At 49.8% G+C, this 14,590-nt stretch overlaps 1 protein-coding gene across 12 annotated transcripts in view; it reads right to left on the reverse strand.

Annotated features, from left to right (window-relative positions):
* The window catches only part of macf1a (microtubule actin crosslinking factor 1a), a 188,620-nt gene that overhangs the window by 25,299 nt on the left and 148,731 nt on the right, over positions 1-14,590 (reverse strand). The gene's annotated exons all lie outside the window — the stretch shown is intronic.

Here is a 14,590-nt window from a genome sequence, read left to right on the forward strand (position 1 = left end):
GAATAAATGTGATGTAACGATACGTTCCTGTAACATCCAACTCCTCCTCAGTTTTACACTGATCCACCAAATGCAGGACTGGAGGGAGCAAACAAAGCAACATCATGGAAATATTCCAAACTGTCTCAGGGTGAAAACCTCTAATGTACAAGGGGGTTTGTAGCAGTAAAGCGGTGGGAGGTGGGGGGTGAGTGGGGGGTCTGCTGGTGGTTTGTGACGCTGCAGCAGCCAAACCTCTGCCGGCCACACAAAGAGACGAGAGACAAACAACCACATGTGCACATCCAGGACTCCCGTACGGCGGATTGTGGTAAATCCAAGGCCTGCGGGTAAATAACTGAGACAACAATGGGGGGGTGGGGGGGTTTAACGTGAGTGAGAGGGAAAATGTGAAAATGAAGGTTTGGGTTTCACCACAGCCGGCAAGAACAAACTGCAGAAAGCCTCCTGACATCCAACCCCGATATGAAAACTCTGGATCCAATACAAGAGAAACGATGTGGGAAAGGTTTTCCTCCTTTTCAGGAGAACTCCAGGAGACGTTAGAACTTCTGGGAGGACAACATATAACTGGAGTTAAGAAAATGAGAGCTGCTGCAGACTATTTTACGACAGAAGCTTGATTTGTTTTATGGTTAAATAAACACATTCGGAGTAAATCAACTCAAAACCTCTCAATCGGCTTCATGTTCATTTTTCAGCAATGTCTCGCAAAATGACACAAAATTAACAATTGTGACTCCAAATCTGTTGTCTGACGTTGCAAAGTAAGAAAGTTCAGCGTCCAAAACGCCGTCGATTGTTTCCTTTAACACTTTACTGGCGAGAGGCGTGAAGGTGTGAGACTCCCTCTCATATATCAACCAATTCAGAATAATTGTTGCCAATTAGTCAACAAAATGCTTATTTTATACAAGATGATGTGAAACGCCAAAGACTGAAAGCAACTAGGTTTCCCCAGTATTACTGTTGAGCTCATGTTTAACGTGGTTCAAAGCCTCGGATTCGTATTTACGACGTGTTTCAGGACGTTTACAGACTCGCCTCTCACGTCCACTGGGAGTCGTCCAGTTGGGTGTTTGTGAGCGTTTGCAGTGGTGCAACATCAAAGACGTTTACTGGTTTCGACTCATCTGGTTTAAATACGACATCAAACTGCGCGCGTGTGTGTGTGTGTGTGTGTGTGTGTGTGTGTGTGTGTGTGTGTGTGTGTGTGTGTGTGTGTGTGTGTGTGTGTGTGTGTGTGTGTGTGTGTGTGTGTGTGTGTGTGTGTGTGTGTGTGTGTTTTCAGTGTGCAGGACTGCAAATTAATGTGATTAATGATGTGTAAAGAACACAATGCAGGTATAAATCTGTGTGGTTAAATGTGAATGAGCAGTGTGTGTGTGTGTGTGTGTGTGTGTGTGTGTTGATGGGCGTCGGAGCAGGAAGTCTGTCGGCCAGAACAACAATGGCTGCAGCCATGACCTGCTGCTCCACCCTACTTATCCCGGTGGTGCTGCATCGAGGGGGACAGAGAGAAAAAAGGAAAAATAACAGAGAAAGTACACCCATTCCTCTCTCTCTCTCTCTCTCTCTCTCTCTCTCTCTCTCTCTCCTTCGCCCGCCCCCCCCAAATCCACTAAACCAGAGTTCTGGAAAATGTCCCACATACTTGTCATTCTTCTCCACCTCAGCCAGCAAAACACTCCCTCTCTTTCTCTCTCAACTGAGAAAACTTCATCACCACCTCTCCTCTTCCTCCTCCTCCTCCTCCTCTTCTTCTCGTGCCATCACTTGTTCTTCTTCACCCCCCCACACACGCACAACCACAGCTGCCCTCCATCCTTCTCTTCTTCCTACTCAATCTCTCCATCTGGACGGCAAACCCACTCAGTCTCTCTCACGCCAGGCGGAGTTCAGTGTGTGTCGGCGATAAAAACCCTGATCTGGGGTCAGATCCAGGCTGCGCTGCCGTGACGGGGCAATAGAAGATATTCTGCATGAAGCCACGTCACAACGACAAAGTTCTGCAGCAGATTGTTCTCCTCCCAGAAGATAAAGGACAACATAGGAGGGAATCCAAGTTGACAGAAACATCCGGTTGATGGAAAGGGAATTAAGCGAAATGTGAAAATGAGCTGGATGTTGAATAACGTTGGTTCATGGTGTGTTTGTCAGACTGCAGGTTCTCCCAGGCACGGGTTCTAGGTGATTCGTCTCTAAAACGACCTGCAGGTGAGATTCAGTCTGCTCCTTCCTCCTCCTCTTCCTGCCTTTCAGCTCTCGTCCTTCCTCACTTTTTCTCATAATGAAGCGACGCACGATGGCAGGAGGAAGGAAGGAAGGAAGGGGAAGAAATCTGTTTCCAAACCAACATCGCAGCCAGAAAATAATTCTGCAGCGAGTTTGTTTGCAGGCGACCAGCGAGGCGAGGACGACAAAGGGTTAAACAGGTTCGGCCCTTGTTTGAACATCAACAGACACAAATCTCATGCAAATGTGAGCTGCATGTGAAACACGCCGGCTCAAACCTCACTGTCATCGCTTCTCCGGCTTTATAGTCCAACCAGCAATTACTCCTCTTCTCTAAGGGGCTTTTAAAAATAATATACATCATTATCCTGCATTCACACTAATTCTTGCCATCCTGCGCTTCCCTGAGAGATGGAGGAAAAGAGGGCAAAGCGGTTTTTAATTCGGATCTTTTGTGTGTTTTGCAGCTCCGTGCTGATCCAGAGAGAGGGAGGAGCAAAATATGGAACAGGTATTAACAAAAAGATTAAAGAGCACCGCATTTGTAAAGGAACATGGATCTGTGGGATGAACGGCGACCTTTTGTTTTAATGTTACATTTTCTTTTCTCTCATTTCCTCATGAGCTGAAAGTCATTTTAATACTTTAGAATTGTTTTTCATCCTTTGTAAAAGTAAAAAAAACTGTCAGGGATGCTTTCTCTCACTTGTTTTGATTTGTTTGGTTTGAAACACGTCTTCTGAACAGTAAGATCAACGTCCTGCGTCCGTCACATCAATCAGAGCGCTGATGTGTGTGAGCCGCTTCTCTCCTCGTGTCTCGATGCTTTTTTATCAACAGGCGAGCGTCAAATCTTGAATATTACATTAACCAAAGATGAATTCTCAGTAACAGTTGGCTGTAACTGCATTAAAGTCCCATCAGACGATTGTTTACGACCAAAACCAGTTAAAGGATCAACATTTTGTGCAAAAAAACCCACAAATGCAATCAAGTAATTACATTACAAAAAAAATGGAACTCAGGAGATAACGGGGACGAGGACATGTCCTGCAGGTCGACCAGAGAAACTCACACTGAGGCAGGAAATAAAAACAGGCAGTTTTATAGACGCCTGCCTGACAATGAGTGAACAAGCTGCCGTCGGTCAGTGTGTCTGTTTCATAACACAGCATGTGAAGCTTGTCCATCTGTTTGTGTGTACACACACACACACACACACACACACCCCTCGACAGACGTGGACGTCTCCCGTCAAAACTCTGAGGTCCTTTGTCTTCATAAACTGCGAGTCGTTTCCTCCTCCTCCCAACTAGTATCGTTCAGCAGCGTCAAATAAAAACTGCTGTTTGTTTTGTCGCTCTGGTTTCAGCTTTGTAGCGCAGATAGAAAGAGACAAAGAAACCTGCGCTCGTGTTGGACGGAGGCTCTGTTGTCACGTGACTGTTTGTACTTCTGCTACACCTGTTGAGTATTTCCTGGATCTTTAATAACAAAATAAAGTGAAAGACGTGAGCTCTGGTGGACGAGGAGTCCAGCCTGCAGTGGCACGTCCTTATCAGACATCTAACTTTATATTCCCCAGACAACTTCACACGCTGTTTGTGTATCCATGTTGGCAGAACAACCCACACCCCCCCTCACACCCCCCCAAGCTCTCACCTCCTTATCTCAACCATGAAACCACCCGAGCATGTAGGAGTGGAGGGGGGCAGGAGAAGGACGGAGTAAAGAGGAGGATTTGTTTTTCATTATTATTATTAATTTGACAGCCTGGACAAATATAAGTCAATTACTTATGGGGGATTTCAAACCCCTCTGTCTGAGACCTTGTGCAAATATGAGGAGAGGGATTTCATCACTACACGGAAAACCCTGTCACCTTCCCTCCCTCATTAGCATTGGTTCATGTGAGCGAAACGAACGAAGGAGCCGGTGTTTCTCCGACATGTAAACCAGTCCCGAGACCCTGATGTGACCCTAAAACAAGCTGCGCTCACTTTAATGTGGCCAAACAGAGTTCAGATCAAGTAAATCTCGGCCAGAGGCCGACGGGGGGAAAGAACAGCGTGCCGCCAACCGAACACACTTCAGGGGGAGATACGAGGCCGGGGCGACGCCGCGCAAACAAAACAAGCCGCACTGAATGCAGATGAGTGCGGCGATACGAGTCCGACGCGACACCCGACACCTCGCCGCTGTCGATTTCACGCCACGCTAATCTCACAAGCGTTTATAGTGCGTCCATTCCACATTGGTGTCGGTGCGCCGCGGTGACACGGTGACACCCACTGCGTTCTCAGACACCAGAACCAGCACAAACAGAGAAGTCGCCCGCGAGGCTGGCGGCCTGAAAGACGGTCGCTTCACAAATAAGTCAAAGAGCGTGGAAAAGATGGAACGTTTCAACTCTGTGTTTCCATACATGTCATCATGTATGGAAACACAGAGTCCACAACTGAATTTAATAACAATGAATGCGACAATCACAGAACCAGACTGCTTCGTGCAAAAACAGGTGACCCCCCCCTTCCCAACCCCCCCACGGCAACAGATGCACACATACAGAGTCCCTCTCAGGGTAGTTTCCCATAAGTAGTAAACTGCCTTCTCTCAGCATCATATTGCAATACGCCTACTACTGAAACAACTAGCTAATTATGGCGTCTGCATAACTTCAACACACACACACACACACACACGTCCATTTTCCATGCTATGTCCACATCAGTTATTCTCAACACTCGGCTACCTGACCCAATTCTTTTTCCATGCTCAGCCTCCATGTGCTCACATGTCCACGGCGAATGCATTCACCGCTAAAAACAGATTTCTGCTCCTCGGCTGGCAATCCTCTCATATCGGGCTAAATAGATCAATAAACCAGGACCTCTGTGATTCAATTTAATGCACCCGCTGTATTTACGGCCACTCTAATTTCGTTTCGTGCCCGTTACAAATCAATCTATTTCAGAGCTTTTACTCAAGGCCGAATGTATAAAAAAATGACAATGAGACGGCGGCACAACAACTCAATGGTAAACAGATCAGCTCAGAAAACCAATATGTTCTGTACAAAACCTTTGGAAATCAATTATTAATATTTCAATGTGAAAGCGTACCTCTGACAGTGCAGCAGTGTTGATGCATGCTAATGGTGCAGCTGATTCATTCTCTGCATTAGAGCTCGGAGCTGAAGCCGTGGCCTCCGTCTGGGGCCGGTCTTCCTGAGGCGGACTTGAATCCGTCTGTGCAAACAGGCTCTGCAGCAGACCTGGCTCCAGCTGGTCCCAGGTCTGGTCTGCAGACACGAGGGGGGGGAAGTCTAGAGCCGAGCCATCTGACTCCCAGTCACTGTCGCCCGCCATAGATCCCAGGACAAACTCCACCCCGTCCATCCCGGACTGGGTGCCCTCGGAGTAAGAATCCAAGTCGAGCTCCTGAGTGTCTTCACAGGCTGAGCCGACGTCTGAAGGGCCGGGCTGGGGCCGCTCGGGGGCCGCCATGTAAACAAAGCTGTCAGAGCAGAGGAAGGACCCCTCCTCCTCATCGTCTTCACTGTCGTCCCCTAGGCCTGGACGGCAGAGTGGCTTTGGGACAGGACTCGGGGGTACGGAGTCCTCGAGTGGCGAGGGGGGACCCTCACTGGAGCACTGCGGTTGAGCCGACACGGCCAAGTAAACAAAACTTTCTGATATTACAAAAGCCTCAGAGTCTTTACTTTCTAGACCAGCAGCACATAACTCAGGTTCCGAGGGTGACTGGGGTAAAGAAAAAGGCGGCGGTGACTCTGTACTCCGAGTGTCGGTCGGCAGGTCTGAGTCTGATTTTGGGGTGCTCGCTGTCATCTCAGCTGCAGTTTCCAGATCCAGCGATTGTTCAGGCAATCCCGAGGCTTCTTCTGTGGAAACGACTACACTCTGAGCATCTGATGTTAAGGACGTCCTGCCTGGGTCACATGTCGCTCCCTCAGGAGGTTCCTGAAGGTCTGTGGAGACGGGAGCTTCTTCATCAACATCCTGTGTACATTCAGTGTCAGTTTGTTTTTCAGCCATGTGCAGCACATCAAGGGAGCTCTGATCCACGACGACTCCCTCGCCACTCTCCAAACTTGGCTCAGATTGATCATAGACATCCCACTCAGTGCCTGACTCCTCTTCTTCCTTCACTTGTGCTTCATCCTGCTCATCCTCCACCTCCTCAGTGTAGGGGTTTGCAGGGCCATGAGTCGTACAGGAGGCTTGTTCTTCGTACTCGCCGTCACGCTGCGATGACGCCCCGCTATCCAGGTCTGTTTCAGTCTGTGCAGGTCTCTCTGCTTCACAGTCGGTTGGGCTGATGTTACCGACACCCGTTGGGTCTGGGTGGGACATGACGACCCCGCTAGAGTCTGACTCCAGCTGCTGACAGAGAGCAGAGTCTGTCGGACAACTCAGGTCTTCTTCTTCTGCTTCACCTTCCCCAAAGTCAATGTCACACTCTTCATCTATGAAACTGTGCTCCATTTCTTGGTCTTGTGCTTTCATCAAGTCAAAACTTGTAACGTCTATGTGCTCTGAATTATTCGAATCAGACTCTTTAGGAGTTTTCTCTACGATTTCCCGGCCAGGATCAGCAGATTCGACAGGGAAAGGTTCTTCAAAATCTAATGCAGCATTCTGTTCTTCATTTTCTGCCTCCTCTTCCTCCTCCTCTAAACAAGGAAGATTGTAAGTATCGAGAGGCTCTGGGTCAACACTCATCTCCACTCCCTCCTCTCCTTCATCGTCTTGACATTGCCTCTCCAGCTCCAGGAAAAGGTCGTCTGATTCGGCCCCTGAGCTGGGGCAAGGTGAGGCGCTGTGACCTCCAAACCCTGTAGGGGGAGTCAGTAATGGCCACTGCCCAGAAGACCCCGTTAAATCCCATCCCTCTGATTCCAGTGTTTCCCTGTGCCAAGACTGGTCAATTATCTCCCTGTTTTCTAATTTAAGAACCGCCTCCCACTCTCTCTCCTCTCTCAGAGCTCTCTCCTCCTCTGCCATCTCTCTCTCTTTCTGCCAGGCCTCCTCCTCCTCCTCCTCCTCCTCCTCCTCCTCAATTACTTTGCTGCAGTCTACCTGCTCTTCTTCTTCAAGCTCCTCAAGTATTCTGCGCTCATCCTCCTCAAACTTGAGTTCGGATGCTGTACGCTCTCTCAGCTCGCTGCCCTGAACTCCCCAACCAAGCAGCCCCTCATCACCGCCCTCCTGACTGACACAGGGGGAGAGGGGGAGCCCCCCATACAGTAGCCCTTCTTCTTCCTTCAGAAATGGAGACGGTGGGTCAAGTAGATAAAGGGATTCCTCGTCTGTGCTGTTATCCTCTCCCAGCGAGGGAGGCAAAGGTGGGAGTACGGGGAAGTTGTGTCTCAATCCAACCTGAGTCCTTTTCCCCGTTGTTATACTCCGCGGCCAGGTGCGGGCCTTGGTAGGGGGGCAGAAGACTGGTTTTGGTGGGATGAGGGGGGCGTCGTCTCCCTGGTCCAGATCCAAAAGAGGAGAGTCCCTTTCTGAATCGGAGGTCTTAACAGCCTCAAGAGGCTCCTCCAGGATCTGCCTGAATCCAGCTTTAGAAGAGCTACTCGGCCGTCCATGCTGCTCTCGTTTTCTCTCCAACTGCCGAGACACGCCGGGGCTGTGCTGTGGTGTATTTCCAGAAACCTGGGGTTGTTGAGTCTGGCTAAAAGCAGGCAACAGTTCTTTTGAAGGAAATGGCACCACATGAGTCTGTTTCTGCTGCTTTTGTAGAACAGGCAGAACCTGCTTTAGCCTGCTGAGAGGATGCTGCTGGAGGGGAGGTATGGGGCTCACTGTGGGCGTCAAAGCAGGTGAAGCAGAGACGGGGGGAGTGTGGGGTGCCGACGATAAGGGGGAGGGTGTGTAAGGGGGTAAGGAGGGCGTGGAGGAGGTAGGCGTGGATGGGGGGAGGTGAGGGAGAGTGGGTTGTAGAGGAGACAGAGGAATCCCTGCTCCGGAGGAACGTTTCTCTGCAGCTTCACTGGATGAAAACTCAAGTCTTTCTGCAAACTCTGGGAAACTGGCGGGCATGAAGGCTTTCCACGAACGGCGGTTTGGATTGTCCTTCTTATCTGAACCCTGATGTCGCCTCTTGGCCACCGCGGCCACTCCCCCAGCTCCAGAGGACGACGGTGCCATTGGCAAACCAGAACCTATAATGCCAACGGGTGGCGACATAATCTGAAGATCGCTAGTTAACTTCAAGGCGTCAAAGATCACCCTCTCATCGAGTTTCTTCACTCCCCCGGGATTATCAGTACTCCTGGAGAGAAAAACGCTACCAATATCCGCTCCAATGGTGCCATTGCTGGAAAGCGTGCTTCCTTCTCCTCTCATCTCCCCACCAGAACCCAGTGTACTTCTGGAAGGTTGACAAAGTTTGGTCCCTTGGTCAATCTGTTCATTGATGCGCATGGTGTCGTAAATGGATCGCTGGGGGACGTAGCAGTCCTCTATGTATGCTTCATCTTCGTCACCCTTCCCGAGGCAGCGAGGGTTCTGCCTCAGGCAATCTGGACGGCTCAGAGGCTTTCCCATTGTGGCTCCGGTTTAAGGTGCAGGTTTGCCGCGGCACTTCACGAAATGAGGCAAAAACAAACACGGTTCCAAAGAGTCTTTCAGAATCCACAAAATCAGACAGTCCATGTGGCTGCGACTACTAAATCCTTCAGGTTTCACATTCTCAAAAAAATAGTTTCAATCAACGACAGTATCATTTCAACTGTTTATTCCTTCGTCCTCGTCTATGTCACTTCAACAGTTGAGCATTTCCTTGGTCTTTCTGAGATGCTGAGTAGCATCAGCAAGGCAGTGAGAGAGACAGCCCACCCCCTCGGCACCATATTAATCACTGGCTCTGTTTATCTGTACGGCTGCTAGGAATGAGCGAGGTGGAGGGATGAGCTCAGAGAGGAAGGGAAACCAACAGTCATCTCTCGGCCCGAGAGGCACAAAGTCCAAGGTGAGGCGAGCTCTGGGCAGAAAACATCCATTTGTTTTACTGTCAGAAATGCAGAGCACTGCCTTCTTCATATTCAAGTACACGTACAACAAATCATTCCTCGACCCCTAATTTACACCCCCCCCCCACACTCCTCTCCTTCAAAGCTCCTTCCTTCCTTTCAGGTCTCCGTCTTCACTGTGGCATAACAGGAAGACGCAGAACGAGCTTGAACAACTTCAACAGTCTCGGTGAGAAGCAGGCAGAGAAGTGTAAAAGTCTCCTTTTAAGGTGAGAAAACCCACTCTCTTATGTAAAAGAAAGGCTGCGTGGGGTGCAATGAATAGGAAAGTACGATACTCCAAGGGTCCGTTTCACTTTAATCCATTTTTGCACCAAAACACAAAAAAAAGACAAAAGAAAGCCAAAAAAAAAACTAAAATATTTTACTCCGAGGCTTTTTCTGGCAAGAAAACCCAACTCATGCAAAATATGAAGAGAAAAAAAATGTATTCCTTCACCAAGTCACTGCCACTTTGTGGTCCAGTAACCATTTAAGAAGTCTTTTTCTTTTCCGGTCCTTCAATTCCATCACAATGAATCAGTGTTTTGTTCCTGCAGAACAAACCCCGACGTCTTCGAGGAGCGTCATCGTCGCGATAACAGTCCCAGACGTTAGTTTAAAAAGAGAAGCAGCCTCATCACACAGCGGTCCGCTGCTTCTTCTCCGAAAGTGGTAAATCCAGAACAAAGAGAAAGGCAATCCGCTTTCACGTCAAGAAATCCCCATCAGTGGTTCAAGTCCTGGTCTTTTATCTCGCCCTCATCCTCAGATCCTCCAGCGCTCCAGGGGAGAGCTGATACAGTAGATTGAAAGCAGCGAGGTGAGTGTGAAAGGGGGCGAGATGGAAAAGAAAGGGGGGAGCTTGGGGGTAGGGGGGGTGGATCCTGGACCCAGCGGACAGGCAGGAAGGCAGGCAGGGCAGAGCAGCGAGTCGTGGGACTGTATCCAGAGGGCAAAGTCCCAGACGGCCCCCCCAGCTCCGCTGTGCAGGCAGGGTCTTCCCCGTCTCGCTTCTCTCTCTGCAGCCGTCTGAGTCCGTACAGAGAATGAAACAAAGTGCCACGCAATCCCCGGCTCTTTTCCTCCCTCTCGCTACCAAACGTGTGGGTCTCTCTCTCTCTCTCTCTCTCTCTCTCGCTCTGCTCTTCTTTTCTCTCCCAGTCTCTGTTCTCAGGCCACCGCTACACAGCTGAAATGGTTTGCAGCTGCTAAAAAAAAAATCTCCCTCTTTCCCTCTTCACTCTCGCTCGCTCACTCGCTACTCCCCCCTCGTCGCCTCCTCTCACTCACATGTCCCTTCTCTCTCTCTCTCTCTCGCTCGCTCACTCTCTCTCCTTCCCTCCCTCCCTTCCAGCTCACTCGCTGTTTGTGTTTGAATTCAGCTCCGTTTGTTCTGTTTCCTGCACTGGTATTAAAACACAGGAAGTGCTCCAATCGTGCTGGTTTCCTTTCCCCCAAAAAAGAGAACGAGAGAGAGAGAGAGACAGAGAGAGAGCGAGGGAGCGATAGAACGAGGCGTGGAGGAGTTTGGGAGCGAGCGAGAGGGAGGCAGGGTGCTCCGAGGGGGCGTGGAGCCGGAGAGAAAGAGTTGTGCAGAGATGGATTTTTGCTCATTGTCCAAAACAGAGAAAAAAAACAACCAAACAGCTGAATAACGACACGCAGCCGATTATCCCACGCAGAGCAGCAACCGGCGTTCTGCCATTAAAACGTTGTTTTTTTTTTCAGACGAACTGAGGTGGAACGATTGAACGTGAAGTCAAATAATAAGGTGTTATTTTACAGGGACAAATCCTGCAGGAGCGTTTTACAGCACTGCTCCCAGTGACAGTTGCCAGATTGGGGGTGAGATGACCACATTCATGTCGACTCTGTAATCCACTCTTAATTCTCAGAGGGCAAATGGCCTCCTCCCCTCTGGAGCACAAAAGCAGCGTCTACAAATAGAGTGAAATGATACAGAGAGGCAGAAAAAAGAAAGAAAAGAGGGAGGGAAGCATTGAAATATATATAGAGAGGGGGGAGGGTTTATTGGCTGACAGGAGAGAAAGAAGCTTATCGGTAATGAGCCTTCTTTTATTCCCCCCCGAAGTGAGAGTCCAGCCTGGAGGGGGGGGGTGGGGACCAGGAAGTGGCGTCCAGTTTGTTTTTATTCACTCGGGTATTGTCACACGTTTCCAGGTCAAAGCTGCTGGTGTGTGAGGCGGAAAATAAAAAAAAACATGGAAAAAAAAAGATAGAGACGCACAAAAGCCTGTGATATTCAGGGGCTCCACTTGTGCATTCCGTCTGCGCCTTTACTGAAACCCAATCTGTGTGAGGAGTGTGTGTCAGAGGGGGGACACCGAGGGGCTGGGAGGAGGAGGAGGAGGAGGAGGAGGAGGAGGAGGAGGAGGAGGCGGCACTGTCTGCTTCTTTAAGATGCCACACAAAACCACTGAACAGCCACCCACTCAGTCTGAAAGGGGGATACCAGCAAACATGGCAACCTGAAGCCTCAGAGGAGAAGCAGAAAAGCTACAGCAACTTTTGTTTTTGTCCGATCCGTGTCAGTTGTGGTTCTCCTCCTCCTCTTCCTCCCCCTCCTTCTCCTGCTGTTTGTTTAACACAGTCTGAACCAACGAAGGCCGTCTCTCTCTCTCTCTCTCTCTCTCTCTCTCTCTCTCTCTCTCTCTCTCTCTCTCTCTCTCTCTCTCTCTCTCTCCTCTCTCTCTCTCTCCTCTCTCTCTCTCTCTCTCTCTCTCTCTCTCTCTCTCTCTCTCTCTCTCTCTCTCTCTCTCTCTCTCTCTCTCTCTCTCTCTCTCTCTCTCTCTCTCTCTCTCTCTCTCTCTCTCTCTCTCTCTCTCTCTCTCTCTCTCTCTCTCTCTCTCTCTCTCTCTCTCTCTCAACACACTTCCAGCACTCAGAGCAGCTCTCTCGCTTCTCAACTGTTGCACCCAGCAGCCCGTGGCCTGCATGTCAAATATGCTAAATACTCCACTCTTTCTTTGTAACCTCCCTCCCCCGCTCCGTCCCCCCCCGGTCAGTTGCGCTGCAGCTGTCATTGCCGCGTCCAAGGCAAACGTCTTCATAGAGACAAAAGGGGTTTGTCACTGCTTTGCTACACACACCCACAGACACACACACACACACACACACATGCAAAGCTCGCAAACTCTCGCGTGACCCACGGCTAACCGACGAACCCCCGACACACAGACCACACCAACATTCAAATCCAAGCGCTTGCAGATGTGGGACGCCACCAGGAGGGAGGGCGGGAGAATCGACGGAGGTTAAGAGCAGAAGAGGCTGATAAACAGATTAAGCCGCTGTAATTTGTTCATTTAAATGAAGCCCTCCAACCTGCCCCCTTTTTCAGTCGTTTGGTCCCCCCCCGTGACCCCCCCCCACCCCCCGTGATCTGCTTAAGATAAAATTTGATTAGTCAATTCCTCTGGCTCTCCTTTCCATTCATTCCTCAGGCGTCACGGCCAGTTTGAGAGTCACAGAGCTGCCGGGAAGAGGTCTGGAGGGGGTGAGGGGGCGTGGGGATTAGGGGTTTTAATTCCCCCTGCGGGGGTCATCCCGCGGAGGCTAAACTTTACCGCGTGGCACTTTGGATCACAGCGTCCACTAAATGGCCTGTTATTCACACGTAAAGCTCTGGCCGACTTTAAGTCTGCCGTCAGCGTCTGGAGGCCCGAGAGCACTTAGTGAAGCCGACTGACAAACACAAACACCGGTGGAGGGGTAAAGTGGGAGCCACTGACTTTTCTGGGTCATTTATTTGCTCATGGGGGGGGGGGGGGGGGGGACGACGACACACCGGTCCACGGCAAAATATGTCGATTCCTCTCCCCTCTCACCAAACCGTGGTAAATCTGTAATCTATCACATTAAACCATTGTCATTTAATGTCGTCTTTCTCCTCTACACCCACAACCTCCCCCCCCCAACAACCCCCCCCCCCCCCCCACGGTAACCTGGCAGCAGGACAAACCAAACAACCATCGCTCTTTCTCTGCTGTTACTCTGAACACAAAACACCATTCTCCCAACTCTCAGGGGTAGTTTTATATTAACTAGCTCACCTGCCCCTCTCCCTCTGTGTGTGCGTGCGTGTGTGTGTGTGCGTGTGTGTGTGTGTGTGTGTGTGTGTAAGCATTCACCATTCTGTCTTTCTCAGGCAGCGAGTCAGACACAAAGAGGACCTGCACATGTTACAGAAAAAGCCTGACGCATGCATATAAACACACACACACACACAGACACACACACACACCCCTAATGCAGAAAGAAAATGGGAGGCCCACCCCCCACCATCATGCTCAGTGACTTCAATACACACACTTGTCAATCATCTGCATACACTGCAGACTTTGCAGATTTGGGGGGTAGATTTGCTGTGTGTGTGTGTGTGTGTGTGTGTGTGTGTGTGTGTGTGTGTGTCTGTGTGTGTGTGTCTGTGTGTGTGTGTCTGTGTCTGTGTGTGTGTGTCTGTGTGTGTGTCTGTGTGTGTGTGTGTGTGTGTGTGTGTGTGTGTGTGTGTGTGTGTGTGTGTGTGTGTGTGTGTGTGTGTGTGTGTGTGGTTAAATGTTGACAGAAGTAGTACAGTCATCTTGGTGCATCACGATTTAACTGAGTAACTAGAAGCTCAACATTCCAGCTAATATCATGACGTCCATAGTGGTCGAATGGCCGCCCGATCTCAACGCCACAATATGTAGGATTACTTGAATTAATCTGAGCCAGACTCTCACGTTTTAGAAAAACCTTCCAGTAGAAATCCTCCACATTTTCACACTTTTAAAGCATTTAAAAATGGCAAACTTAGCGCAAAGGCCACACCTTCATCTTTAAGTTCATGATTTAAATACTAAAATTACATGCTAGACTCCACAAGGCAGCTGGATTTCTCTCCCAATAAAGACAGAAACACACACACACACATTCTTTGAGGCGAATAAAAAGGTTCCCACTTTCCCCCGGCCGGCCGCTCTGGACATCAGTCTAATGTCCATGTGTGAATTAATGCAGGAAGGACTTTCCACATTCTAAACACTGTGGAGGTCGATTCTCTGCGGCGGTTTACGCCGTTCAGCCGGTTTGCTCAGTGACCTCCTGTCTGTTTCCCCCACACACACACACACACAACACACACACACACTCATATACACACACACACACACACACACACACACACACACACACACACACACCTGTGCTGCTGCCCACTGTGAGGTCACCTTCAAAGGTCACCCGTCTTTCTTTCCTCTTCCTCTCTCACCTCTGCTGTCCAGCTCCAAAACTCTGCCGTTTGATCTGTTTGTT

The sequence above is a fragment of the Blennius ocellaris genome (genome assembly GCF_963422515.1).
Source record: "Blennius ocellaris genome assembly, chromosome: 20".
Taxonomy (NCBI): domain Eukaryota; kingdom Metazoa; phylum Chordata; class Actinopteri; order Blenniiformes; family Blenniidae; genus Blennius; species Blennius ocellaris.